The sequence below is a fragment of the Saimiri boliviensis genome, chromosome X (assembly GCF_048565385.1).
Source record: "Saimiri boliviensis isolate mSaiBol1 chromosome X, mSaiBol1.pri, whole genome shotgun sequence".
NCBI lineage: Eukaryota > Metazoa > Chordata > Mammalia > Primates > Cebidae > Saimiri > Saimiri boliviensis.
In genome coordinates, this window is record NC_133470.1 from 71,987,126 (window position 1) to 72,001,051 (window position 13,926).

The 13,926-nt window shown below is 38.4% G+C and overlaps 1 long non-coding RNA gene across 1 annotated transcript; it reads left to right on the plus strand.

Annotated features, from left to right (window-relative positions):
- Positions 1 to 450: 450 nt before the first annotated feature.
- LOC104652984 (uncharacterized) lies at positions 451 to 11,827 on the plus strand. The gene is made up of 4 exons (XR_746266.2): positions 451 to 658; positions 2,059 to 2,148; positions 2,737 to 2,934; positions 11,415 to 11,827. It is a non-coding gene; the product is annotated as an uncharacterized LOC104652984 (long non-coding RNA).
- Positions 11,828 to 13,926: the final 2,099 nt, after the last annotated feature.

Here is a 13,926-nt window from a genome sequence, read left to right on the forward strand (position 1 = left end):
AAAGCAATCTCATCATTGCCATTACTCTTTGGCTCTACCTTCTGTTCTATAATTTTCTACTCTTTGAATTTTGCTTAAAACAATTTTCTATATCTACCTAGTTGGATAAAGGGCTGGATTTGGATTAATAAGTTTAAATTCAGTCCAAACTGGTAAAACAGGAGGCACACAGCCATCCCTCTACATTCTGAGACCCCCTACTGCTTTCAAAGGAATTCTCCCTAACACGTCCACACTGCTGAAGCTAGAGAGTCTGTGTTTAGGACTCCCAAATCCAGATTTTATATAGGCCTCTTTTCATCCCATCAGATATACTACTCTTTCTTGCCTGACAAAGAGAAAGAAGCCTGGACCAATGACATCAGGTCCACCATGAAAGGAAAGGCTGCCCCTTTAAGAACTGAGACATGGAATGGTCAGGAACCTGTGACTGGGCCCACTATGACATCAGGAAGCAGAGCTCAGAGGGACTGGCAACAGGCACAAGTGAAGTTTACTTGCCAATCTTCACTGAAATCACATTTGAAAAGTCATGGTTTTCTTTCTTTGTTTTGTTGTGATTTTCTGTTTTATTGTAAAGAAGATTGTAGAAACGAGGCAGAAAAGGAAGGCCGGGAAACAAAAAAAGGGTATCTAAACAACAGAGTACAAAGATTGGGTCAGTCTTATTTTTCCTATTTCTATCAGTTTATCTTTTCTTATGATACTTAACCTCTATCTTACCCTTGATATTATTACCCCTGAAGGATTTTTACCCCTAAAGGGTGGTTGTGGGCATAGCTGAAACTTAGGTGTAGGTCATGGTATATATTTCACATACTGTTTGATCTTTTTAAATCAAAGGGCAATGAATTATTTTACAGACTGACTCAAATTTCCTCATGTAAAAATAACTGTATCAAAATGGCTATGTAAAAATACATTTGATTTCAAAACCACTCCATCAAAATGATCATGTCATAATATGTATATGCAAATACATACATACAATACATATTGTATATGTACATACTATTAACTGGTGTGGCTATAAGAATAGGTTCTGTGTAGATCTCATTTGGATCCAATATTATATGCCTCATGTCTGTTTTAAATACCAAATTCTTGCTTCAATGCTCACATTACTGCAATTTAGTCTTTACTCATGTACTTACTCAGAGTATGGTGTTTAAGTATCAAGTCTTTACCAGTTGATTTGTATGGATTAGTTTCCCTCCAATCCCTCTATGATATGTTGTGGCTGTTTGATGTTGCAGGTATTTGTATTCAACCTAAGTACTTGCTGCCTGAGTTATTTGTATCTACTGTGTTTTCTCTGGAGATACGTGTTTTTCAAACTATGACAATGAGAAGGGGGATTTAAATTTTTTTTTAACTGCATTTTAGGTTTCGGGGTACATGTGAAGAACATGCAAGATAGGTACACACATGGCAGCGTGATTTGCTGCCTTCCTTCCCTTCACCTCTATCTGTCATTTCTCCCCATGCTATCTCTCCCCACCTCCCCACCTCCCCACCTCCCCATCCCTCCTCCATTTCCCCCCAACAGACCCCAGTGTGTAGTGCTCCCCTCCCTGTGTCCATGTGTTCTCATTGTTCAACACCCACCTATGAGTGAGAACATGCAGTGTTTGATTTTCTGCTCTTGTTATCATTCTACTATAAGGGGGATTTAAATTTAACCCCTTTAGATGGAAAGGTCACTTAGTGCTTAGAGTGGTGGCTGAAATGTATCTTCCATTTGCACTTCCTCTTCAGTGAACCATTTGATAGACTTATACAGAGAGATCATGATGGTGATGAAGAAGATGATGATGATGATGAAGATAGATATATAGATATAGAAAGAGACTTGCTAAATTGTCAACATAATATATAAACATTTTCCCTTTAGCAATTAACTTATACATTTCCAAAGATTAGTCCTGGAGCTATCTTGATATTTAGATATTAGAATGTAGAATTAATGTAAGCTATTATATATTGTATTTCAAATGTCCTTAATATCATGGCTAACCGTTTCTTCTCTCTCCTCAAAAAAAAAAAATCCGTGTGCAGACTCTCTGGAGCTCATCCCTTCAGAGAGTCATTCCTGAAAGCCCTGTATCTCCTATCTCCACTACCTCGATTCTCTGGGATAAATTACAAGTAAGTTATCTTAAAAGAGATGTTGAAGCATGTAAATACTAAGAAAGAAAGCAGAATCTTATTTGGGAAGACTTTTAGTAGACAGTTTTATCTACTTATCTTTTGGTAGAAGGTAGGGTTTCAGGGAAAGGAACATAGAGATAACAATGTTTCTAACTGTGAATATCTACATAATTGGGTTTATATTAGAAAAGAAGATAGCTCTTTTACATATTTCCTGATATAAAAAAATGTCAGCGCTGACTAAAATTAATCTGTAAGATTTAAAAAATTGTACTTCATTTATCTAAGTATCATAGTAATTTCTCATACATCCTGAGAAAGAACACAGAAAAAATTCCCTAAAAAACACCCTAGTTTGAGTGAGAAATAGAATAAAAGAACTGTTTCATTCTTTCAGTTTTATGAGAATGTCATTATTTTGTTATGTCTGCTATATCAATCTAATGTAACTTCTGAATGACTTCATTTTTCTTCTACAGAATATAGTCATAACATTTGATTTCATTGTTAACACAATACTTTTTGATTGTTTAACTTTTTAAAGTATCCTATAATAAATATTCTTTATTTTTTCATTTAAAATAGCTTTATGATTCATGAATCCAAAAAGGACAGTCTTTTCATCCATCCATTTTATAAATGACATGGCTCCTAAGGAACAGCAAAACCTGAAGCAAATTACGGCAACAAGCATTTGTCAACCACGCACATGAAGCCACTCTTTGTACGTATTATGCATCTCAATCTCTATATATGGTTATCAACATAATAATTCAAGTAAAGGTAATATAATAAATACTAAGGCTTCACTATAGCAAAATGATATAACACAATTAGACAAATTCTGCCAGACAGAATTAGAAACATTTCAAGATAAATGTATGGGAAGTTTAGCTTATATGACTCACTGTCACTACTATTTTATTTTGCAAAATGGGATTAGGAAATAGGAATCAGTTGGGGAGAGATAGCATGGGGAGAAATGCCAGATATAGGTGAAGGGGAGGAAGGCAGCAAATCACGTTGCCATGTGTGTACTTATGCAACAATATTGCATGTTCTTCACATGTACCCCAAAACCTAAAATGCAATAAAAAAAGGAAATAGGAATCAAATGTATAGTATATATAATGATATGTATTAATATATTTATATGTAAGTATGCATAATTTATATTTATATTTAAATTTAAATCTTTAGAAGGAGATTTCAGATCAAATGAAAACTGATTAAATACCATTAGACTGGTTACCAGAAATGAGACAGGTCTTATGTTTTTGAAGTCATTAAATTACCATAATTTAGCAAGGCAACTGCTGTTTTGTGTTTTAGTCCACTTAAATAATACATTACATAGTACATCGCTCAAGCTAATTTTGAACACTAGCTAATTACTGTTCACTAGCTATAAGACATGTTAACAAGTAACGTAGAATGCAAACTATTTCCTTGTAGAAGTGTTTAAAAACATAAATCAGAGAAAATAGTGAAACAGATTGTCAGCTGAACGTTATATTTATGAATCTTTTTGATAAGTGCAATGAATTATGTAGCTAGTTCACCAAAAGTGGATAACTGGTATTTGCTAACATAAGAAGCTGTGGTTATTTTCAGAGGGGGACATGTTTGGTTGACCATATAGCAAAATAACATTCTCCCAAAAAACTGCACTGTGAATTAATGAATGACCTCAAAGTGATAAATAAAGAAAACACAGATTTGTAGTTTTAAGGATTTTAATTATGCAGTAAGACAAAATGCCAGCTGTGTGATTAAATAAAAACAGATTTTTCTAATACACTTAGCATATATTAGGATAGATGTACCATCTATGTGGACAAGTGATGAAAAATAGAACTGAGAAAAAAGAACTTTCATGGGACATGTAAAATCATTAAGAGAATCAAATAAGAGAAAATGGCAGTTAACTCATTTTGGGTCAACATATGTGGAAACTCAAAAAAATAAAATGTCATTCAATAAAGAGGAAAGGGTAATATTGAGAATATAGAGAGCAAACTGGGTGGGTTTAAATGTAAGTGGCTTCAGAATCAGTTTTGATCTGTATATCAGTTCCCTATTGCTGAATAACAAATTATCAGCCTCAGCAACTTTAAAAAACACACACATTTATTATCTCACAGTTTCTGTGTGTCTTGGTTCATTTTGTGTTTATATATATATATATACACATATATATATTTTTATATATATATACATATATATGTATATATAAAATATAAAGGGTTTATATATATATAAAACCCTTTGGGAGGCCCAGGTGGGCAGATCACGAGGTCAAGAGATCAAGACCATCCTGGTCAACATGGTGAAACCCCATCTCTACTAAAAATACAAAAATTAGCTGGGCGTGGTGGCACGCACCTGTGGTCCTAGCTACTCGGGAGGCTGAGGCAGAAGAATCACTTGAACCCAGGAGGTGGAGGTTGCAGTGAGCCGAGATTGTGCCACTGTACTCCAGCCTGGCGACAGAGCAAGACTCCATCTCAAAAAAAAAAAAAAAAAAAAAAAAAAAAAAAAAATGGCTGACTAATTTATAAAAACAAACAGTTTATTTGTCTCATGGTTCCTGTACAAGAAGCATGGCACCAGCATCTATTACTGGTGAGGAGTTCAGGCTGCTTCCACACATGGTAGAAGGCAAAAAGGAGCTGGCATGTACAGATATCACATAGCAAGAGGATACCAAGGGTTTCCAGGCTCTTTTTAACAATCAGCTCTCATGAGAACTAATAGAGCAAGAATTCACTTACTACTGAATGGCTCCAAGCCATTCATAAGGAATCCACCACCATGATCTACTAGGCCTCATCTCCAAAACTGGGAATCACATTTCAACATGAGTTTTGGAAGGGTCAAATATCCAAAGTATAGCATTCAACCCATGATCCCCCAAATGTCATATCCTTCTCACATGTAAAATACAATCATTTTATCCCAATAGTTCCCAAAAACTTTATTTATTTATTTATTTATTTATTTATTTATTTATTTGAGATGGAGTTTCGCTCTTGTTACCCAGGCTGGAGTGCAATGGCGCGATCTCGGCTCACCACAATCTCCGCCTCCTGGGTTCAGGCAATTCTCCTGCCTCAGCCTCCTAGTTCCCAAAAACTTTAACTTGTTCCAGCATCGACTCAGAAATCCAAAGTTCAAAGTCCTATCTAAAACTCAAGGCAATTTCCTTACAACTATGAGTCTGTATAACAAAAAAACAAGTTATTTACCTCCAAGGTACAATGGTGGTACAGGTATTCAGTAAATATTCCCATTCCAAAAAAGAGAAATTGGCCAAAAGAAAGGGGGAATAAGCCCTACATAATTCCAAAAGTCAGCAGAGCAGACATCAAATCTTAAAGCTCCAAAATAATCTGCTTTGACTCTACTTCCTGCATCATGGGCACACTGGTAGGCAGGGTGGGCTCCAAAGACCTCAAGAAGCCCCACTCCCATAACTTTGCTAGGTGCACCCATGTGGCTGCTCTCATGGGCTCTAGTCCAATGCTTGCAGTTTTATTCAGCTGCAGTTGCATGCTTCCAGGGGCTCTATAATTCGGGAGTCTGGAAGGTTGTGGCACTGCCCTAGTAGGCATCATTTGTGGGGGCTCTAACCCTTATTGTATTCTGAGCACCTGTGGCTATAATACCATATGCATGCCACAAAGGCTGATAGCTTACGCCCTCTGGAGTAGCAGCCTGAGCAGTACCTGGGGCTCTTTGAGCCACAGCTGGAGCTGGAGCAGTGGGAATTTGGGAAAGAACATCCTGAGACAGCACAGGACAGCAGTACCCTGGGCCTGGCTCCCAAAACCATTCTGTCTTCTTAGGCCTCTGGGTCTCTGATAGGGCCTTTCACCCATAGTCTTGACTATCAGCATCTGGCTTCCATTTAGTCATGGTTATCTCTTTAGCAAATGGTAGTACCGCAACATCCTTGTATTCCTCTCCTGAAAACACTCTTTTCTTCTGTATCACATGGCCAGGCTGCAAATTTTCCAGATTTTTAAACTCTGCTTCCTTTCTAATCATAAAATTTCAACTTTAGGTCATTCCTTTACTCCAAGATTACATTGTAAGTTGTTAACAGTAGTCATGCCATTCATGAATGCCTTGCTACTTAAAAATTTCTTTCACCAGATACCCTAGGTCATCACTCTTAAGTTCAGCCTTCCTTAAAGCCCTAGGGCATGGATGTAATGCAGCCAAGTTCTTTGCTACAGTGTCACACTGACCTTTCTCCAGTTACCATTCAGTTGCTCACTTCCATTTGAGACCTCATCAGCATGGCCTTTACTGTCTATATTTCTATCAGCATTTTGCTCACAACCACAACCAATCTCTAAGAAGTTCCAAACTTTCACCTATCTCCCAGTCTTCTTTTGAATGCTCCAGACTTTTCTAACTTCTGCCCATTACCCAGTTTCCAAGCTGCTTTCACATTTTCAGGTATCTTTATAGCAATGCCTCATCCTTGGTACCAATTTTCTGTCTTGGTCTGTTTTTGTTTTGCTATAAATGAATGTCCAAAGCCAGGTAATATACAGAAAAGACATTTATTTGGCTCATAATTCTGCAGGCTAGATGACTGGGAGTCTGATGAGAACCTCAGTCTGTTTCCACGCATGGCAGAAAATGAAGGGAGCTGGCATGTACAGAGATCACATGGTGAGAGAGGAAGCAAGACCAGGAAGGTGACAGGCTCTTTTTAACAGCCATCTTTCATGGGAATAAATGGACTGAGAACTCACTACTGAGAGAACAGCACCAAATCATTCATGAGGAATATGCCCCCATGACTCAAACACAGCCCACTGGGCCCCACCTCCAACACTGGAGATCAAATTTCAACATGAGATTTGGAGGGGTCAAATATCTAAACTATAGCACCATGAATTAGGAGTCTCAATATGGCTTATCTGGGTCCTCCACTCAGGGTCTTTCAATGCTGTGATCAAGGTGTCAGGCAGACTGCATTCTCATATGGAGTTTGGGTCCTTTTCCAAGTTCATGAATTTGTTGGGAGAATCCACTTCCTTGCAACTGTAGAACTTCATTCTTTCTCCTACTCCTTTCCTTGCTAGCTGTTATCTAAAGGCCACTGTCAGTTCCTAGAGGCCACCTGCAGTTGCTACTTGGCCTTCTGATAGACCCTCTCACTACATTACAGTTTACCTCTTCAAGGCCAGCAGAAGAACGTCTAGCTTCATTCTTCTAGGATGGAGTCTTAAATAACAATGGATTCAAGAGAGTAACTATTGTATTGGTATTCACTCTCATTCTTTCCATATTGGCCAGAAGCAAGTCACAGGTTCTTCCTATGCTCAAGGGGAGGGGTTTATGAAATTGATGTAGTTCAATAAGGGCATCATTCAATGTGTGTGCAGATAAACAACAATTTACCCTTTAAAGAGGACTAAAATTGAATAGCTCAGCTTTTTCCCAAGGTGAACAAGAAAAAAATGGTGACCCTTAAAGGTTATAGAAAACCTGGGACAAATAATCTTTTTTTTTTTTTGAGACCGAGTCTCACTCTTGTCGCCCAGGCTGGAGTGCAGTGGCACGATCTCAGCTCACTGCAACTTCTGCTTCCTGGGTTCAAGCAATACTCCTGCCTCAGCCTCTCGAGTAGCTGGGATTACAGGCACCCACCACCATGCCCGGCTAATTTTTGTATTTTCAGTAGAGACAGGGTTTCACCATGCTGGCCAGACTGGTCTTGAACTCCTGACCTCAGGTGATCCACCTACCTCGGCCTTCCAAAGTGCTGGGATTACAAGCATGAGCCACCATACCTGGCCCAGATAATCTTTTAAAACTGAATGAAACTAATTGAGAAATGTGACATTTTTATTCATTCAACCAACTGGTTAAACCAACTGGTGCCTAGTATGTGCCAAGAGCTGTGGTATTTAAACAATGATGAAAAAAGTTATTGTCTCTGACCCATGAAACTATACTATATTGGAGGGAAATATATATTAAACATGTGAATATGTATACAATTAAAAACTGTGATAAGTACTACAAAATAAAAGCTCAGACGGTAGTGACAGACAATGACAAGGGTGATGCAATCGCCTGTGGTGCAGTGTGCGTATCAATATTACCCTTAATTATAGCCACTAAAAGAAAAGCGATAATGGTACAAGACGTGGATAAGAGTCTCAAAAGAGAAGTGGGTCAGAGCTGCTTTTTGTAGCTACCTCAGTCAAAAAGTAGTGGTAGTAATTTCCAAGAAGTAGGGGCAGGGCTGGAGGTAGAAGAGGCAAAGTAAGACAAAAAGTTGAAGTGACATGGATATTGATAAGGGAAAGATAGTGCCCAAGACAAGAAAGAATGTGCCAAAAGTTCCTTAGGAATAGCTGTGGAAAAGGTTCATCTCAAGTCTCTGCTAACAAATTGAACTTTTCCCCAAGAAAGCTCTCATTGTACTTTTATTTCAAGGATACATGGTAACCAAGCTCAGCATTCTATTAAAGCACATTGTTAAAGTTGCTCTCACTGAGTGTCCCAGTAATATATTAGTTTTCAAATCCAAAAGCCTATTTTAAGACTTCACCTTATCTGATCTCACTATAGACATTTGACACTTAATGCTTCCTGAACACTTCCAGGCTAATACTCTCCTGGTGGTCTGCCTATCTTTCTGGCTATAATTCCTCAAACTCTTACTGAAACACCTTCAACTCTGTACACAGCTTAAATGTTATTTTCCAGGGTTCCATCCTGTTGGTTAATTTCAAATCAGTTCATAAACATCTCTCTAGACCAGTGATTCTAATAGTCTATGGTATAGTTGTACATTTGTATTTCTAACAGATCTTTTAAAGACAGAAGTTGTTATCTCTCCAACCCACCCTGCTCCTGTCCTCTGTACCTCTGTGAATGGCGTAATCTACCCAGTCATCTAAGCCTGAACACTGTGAACTCTAGAAGACCCTTTTATCTCCTTTACTGCTCTCCCTAAATCAAATCATGCACAAAGTCATAGGGATCCTTTGTTCTAAATAACAAGTGACCAACTCATCTCAGTTCCTTGGGAAGGCCCTTGTTTTAAAGCCAAAAGTCCTACATCCTGGAAACCCCTTCAGTCTTGTGAAAATCTATTCCCTCTGCTACGGACTTAGTTTAAGTTTTAATCATGTCCCTTCCAAATTATTGCTAATTTCTCTACTACTTGCCTTTCCATTTCAGGATTAACTGTTACACTGTTGTCAGAGTAATCAACCTGATTTTGATAACAGCTTAAAAGACAATCGACCTTTTTACCTATAGGTTAAAGTCAAAAATCCTCAAGAAAGCATAAAAGGCTCTTCATATTCTAGTTCCTCTTATCTCTCTAGGTCTCCAGCTTTATCTTTTGCTGCTCTTGGAATTGCACCCTAAGCTCTATCCATACTAAACTTACTGCTTCCCAAGTATATGTTTTCCAAGCATTTATGATTTCATGCCTGAAATACTCCAAATCATCCACAAAATACCTACCTTGAATATCACATTTCTCATAAAGCCTTTCCAAAATGTCTAATCAGAGGCAGTGCTCTCTCCTCTGCCCTCCCAACAGCAGTGTGTTATTGCCTTCATTCTTGTACTATAGTATTCATGTTATAATTGTTTGTCTACATCTATTGTTCTATATTTCTTACTTGACTTTAAACTCATCCAGATAAGGCTCTATTCTTGTTATTATTATCTTACTCTATTTTATTATTCTTGTATCCTCAGCACCAAGCATAGTGCCTGCCACAAAGTGGTAGGCAACAAATATATATTTTTTTAACTTTTGAATCATTCTTGTATGAATGGAGAAGATGGCCAGTGTAATGTTTTTCAGTAAACATAAAAAATTCCCACCATTATCCTAAGCAAACTAATGCAGGAATATAAAAACAAATATCACATGTTCTCGCTTATAAATGGGAGCTAAACAATGAGAAGACACAGACACAAAGAGGGAAAAAACAGACACTGGAGATTACTTTAGAGTGGAGAGTGGAAGAACGGAGAAGATTTAAAAAAAAAAAAAAAAACACCAATTGAATACTATCCTTATTACCTGGGTGACAGAATAATCTGTACACCAAACCCCTGTAACACACAGTTTACCTATATAACAAATCTTCATAAATAACACTGAACTTAAAATAAAACTTAAAAAATAAAATCTTCCATTCAGTGAAAAAAAGAATTCTTAAAATAAAGGCCTACAGTATTCATATTTTCTCAGATCTGTTTTAAAATGACATTTTTAAATGTTCATGGACATGTTTCCTTATGGTTATTGGAATAGAAAAGTAAATTTATGAATGGAGATTCTTAATTGTCAAAAGTAACATGTTGGCCAGGCACAGTGTCTCACACCTGTAATCCCAGCACTTCAGGAGGCCGAGGCAGGAGGATCACGATATCAGGAGTTCAAGACCAGCCTGACCAACATGGTGAAACCCAGTCTTTAGTAAAAATACAAAAATTAGCTGAGCGTGCTTGCACAGGCATGTAATCCCAGCTACTCAGGAAGCTGAGGCAGGAGAATCATTTGAACCCAGGAAGCGGAGGTTGCAGTGAGCCAAGATCAGGCCACTGCACTCTAGCCTGGGCAACAGAGTGAGACTCGAGTCTCAAAAAGAAAAAAAAAAAAAAAAAAGTAACATGCTATGCTGGGGAAATTAAGTTTTAGCATGAACTTCTATCATAAAACAATTCTATACAGAGACAAAACTCTGGTTATGTGACATAAATAATGTTGTTATGATAATATATGTTGTGGAAACAATTAGTGATGTATTTAAAAATGTATGCAGATGATCATACAAAAAAAAACAAATGGGATATTTCATAAAAGCAAAAAATTCAATTTTATGTTAATACAGTAATAATATTCATCATTGTGCAATATCAGAGTGTGGACCTTTGTACTACAATATGAGGAAAAAAAGAAATATTTGCTTTTCTTATATAAATTTTCTCCCATAATGTTTGCTTCTTACTTTAGTATGGGAACTGAATTGCTCAATATCTAAACCAATATGAAGGAACTATATTACAATTATTTAATCATTATTTAAAAGCAGCTAGGAATTATTTTACCAAAAGAAGATATTTTCATGTGTTGATTTAAATCACTACAAATTTCTAAGAATGATTAGATTTCTAAAATAACTAAACATAAGCATATCTGAATGAGAATAAAAATTTTACTAAATGTCATTTAATTACTTTTGATATTTTTCACTTATTTGCAGAGTTTTCTACACCAGAAGTTCCAACATCAAGCTACATTCAAAGAGAGAAACAACACATTCGATACACAAGTTATGAAGAGTCGGAAATTCCTCATAAGATAGAACATGTGCAATTGAATTCCAACTATTAGGTTTTCTGTGGAAAAAAACATATGTGTGTGCATATATATGGCCATCTGATCATTTTAAAAGCATACTCAGAATACATTAAAAAAACACCATGAGTATGAATTATCTATGCTCTAAGTACTTAACTTCTCTTTCTGCATTTATGCCATCACTTCTTATCTCTTTATATCTTGAACTTTTTCTTTCCCCCCTCTCTCATTCTATGACTACTGAACAAAACTTTCATTTCTAATATCCAACTTCATTAACTCAGCAGAGATGGCAGATGTTTACTATCACCAAAATGCAGCGTAACACTTGCATATTGATTTATGACACGCATCTTTATAAACTAATCAGTGAAATGCATACACAATTGATTGCAAATTGTTCATACCAAATATTGAGTACTTTATTAATTACTGGCAAAAGCTAAGGAGCTACACAAAAGCATCATATTTAAATAAGGAATTTTATTTGAAATGTGAAATTTCATTATGAATAAATTCCATAAAATGAACTGAGAATTGCTAAGTGATTTCTGAAATTGGGGGGTGTTATAGAATGATCCCGTGATCTGGGCCCCTTACTCCTTTCTTTCCTTTCTTCCTTCATTCCTTCTTCTCTTCTTTTAGCCCTCCTTTATTTAAAAGGTATCCGGAGTGCAGCAAGATGGCGGAATAGAAGGCTCCATCAATTGCTGCACATCACCCCAGCAAGGACACCAATTTAACAACTATCTACACAGAATGAAACACTTATATAAGAACCAAAATTCAGGTGAGCCCTCGTAGTACCTGGTTTTAACTCCATGTTATGGAAGGAAATACTGAAGAGATAGAAAAAAATAAAATCACCTTGAATCACTGACACCACCTCTCCCCAACCCTCCAGCAGCAGTGTGGAATGGAGCATCTCCGTGCATTGGGGAAGGGACAGCACAATTGTGAGGCATTAAACTCTGTTGCCTGTTAGAGCAGAAAGGAAAACAGAACAAAACTCAGCTGACACCCACCCACAGAGGAAGCATTTAAACCAGTCCTCGCCAGAGGGGAATCTTGGATCCCAGTGGGTGGAACTGAGTTCGTGCAAACCTTGCCACCCAGGGCCAAAGTGCTCTGGATTTCTAAGCCAGCTTGATAGGCAGTCTAGGACACAGGGACTACAACTCTTAAGCATTCCTAGTGCTGAACTGGGCCCAGGAACAGTGGTCTGAGGGGGCATGTGACCTACTGAGATACCAGTGAGTGCAGCTAAGGGAGTTCTGGCATCACCCCTCCCCTAAACTCTCAGCTGTACACCTTGTAGCTCCAAAAGAGGTCTTTCTTCCTCTTGAGGTGAAAAGAGGAAAGAATGTGGAGGGCTTTGTCTTGCATTTTGGATACCAGCTCAGCTACAGCAGGATAGGGCACTGGTAGAGTCATGAGGACCCTGTTCCAGGCCCTAGCTCCCAGGCAGCATTTCTAGACGCAACCTGGACCAGAAAGGAACCTGCTGCCTTGAAGGCAAGGACACAGTCTTGACAGCATTCATCACCTGCTAACTGAAGAGCCTTTTGGCCCTGAACAACCAGTAGCAATATTCAGGTACTACTTTGAGGGCCTTGGGTGAGACGCCGAGACTTGCTGGCTTCCGGTGAGACTACCTCATTACCAGCTATGGTGGATACAGGGTGAAACTCTTTCTGCTTAAGAAAACCAGGGGGAAAATAAAGGAGACTTATCTTGCACCAGCATGGCCACGGTAAGATAGAGCAACAAGTGGGTCCCTGATTCTAGAATTGACTCTTGGACATCTTCTCTGTACCTTCCCTGTGCCAGAAGGGAGCCCACTACCCTGAAGGGTGAGTCTCAGGCCAGGTGACATCTATCATATGCTCACTGAAGAGCTCTGGGGCCTTAGGACCCAGGGTCTCACTTGCAGTAGTCTGGCAGTACTCCCCATGGTCTGTGGTGGTGGTGGCTATAGAGTGAGGCCCTTCTGCCTTTGGAAAAGGAATGGGAGAGTTAGAGGGACTGCATCTTGTGGTATGATTGTCAGCTCAGCTATAGTACAATAGAACACCAAGCAGACTTCTAAGTTTTTGACCCTAGAACTTGACTCCTGATGGCACTTTTGGACCTACCTGGAGTCTGGGGACCTACCTGGAGAGCTGCCCATAAAGGAAGGACACAGGACTGGCTGGCTTTGCCATCTGCTGATTGTAGAGCCCCTGGCCCTTGAAAAAACATAGGCAGTAGCCAGGGAGTGATTATAGCAGGCCTTCGGGGAGATACCAGTGCTGTGCTGGCTTCAGGTCTGACCCAGAGCTGTCATAGAGTGGTGGTGGCCACAGGGGTGCTTGCATCATTCCACTCCTATCTTTGGGTGGCTCAGAACAGAGAGAGAGAGAGAGAGACACTGT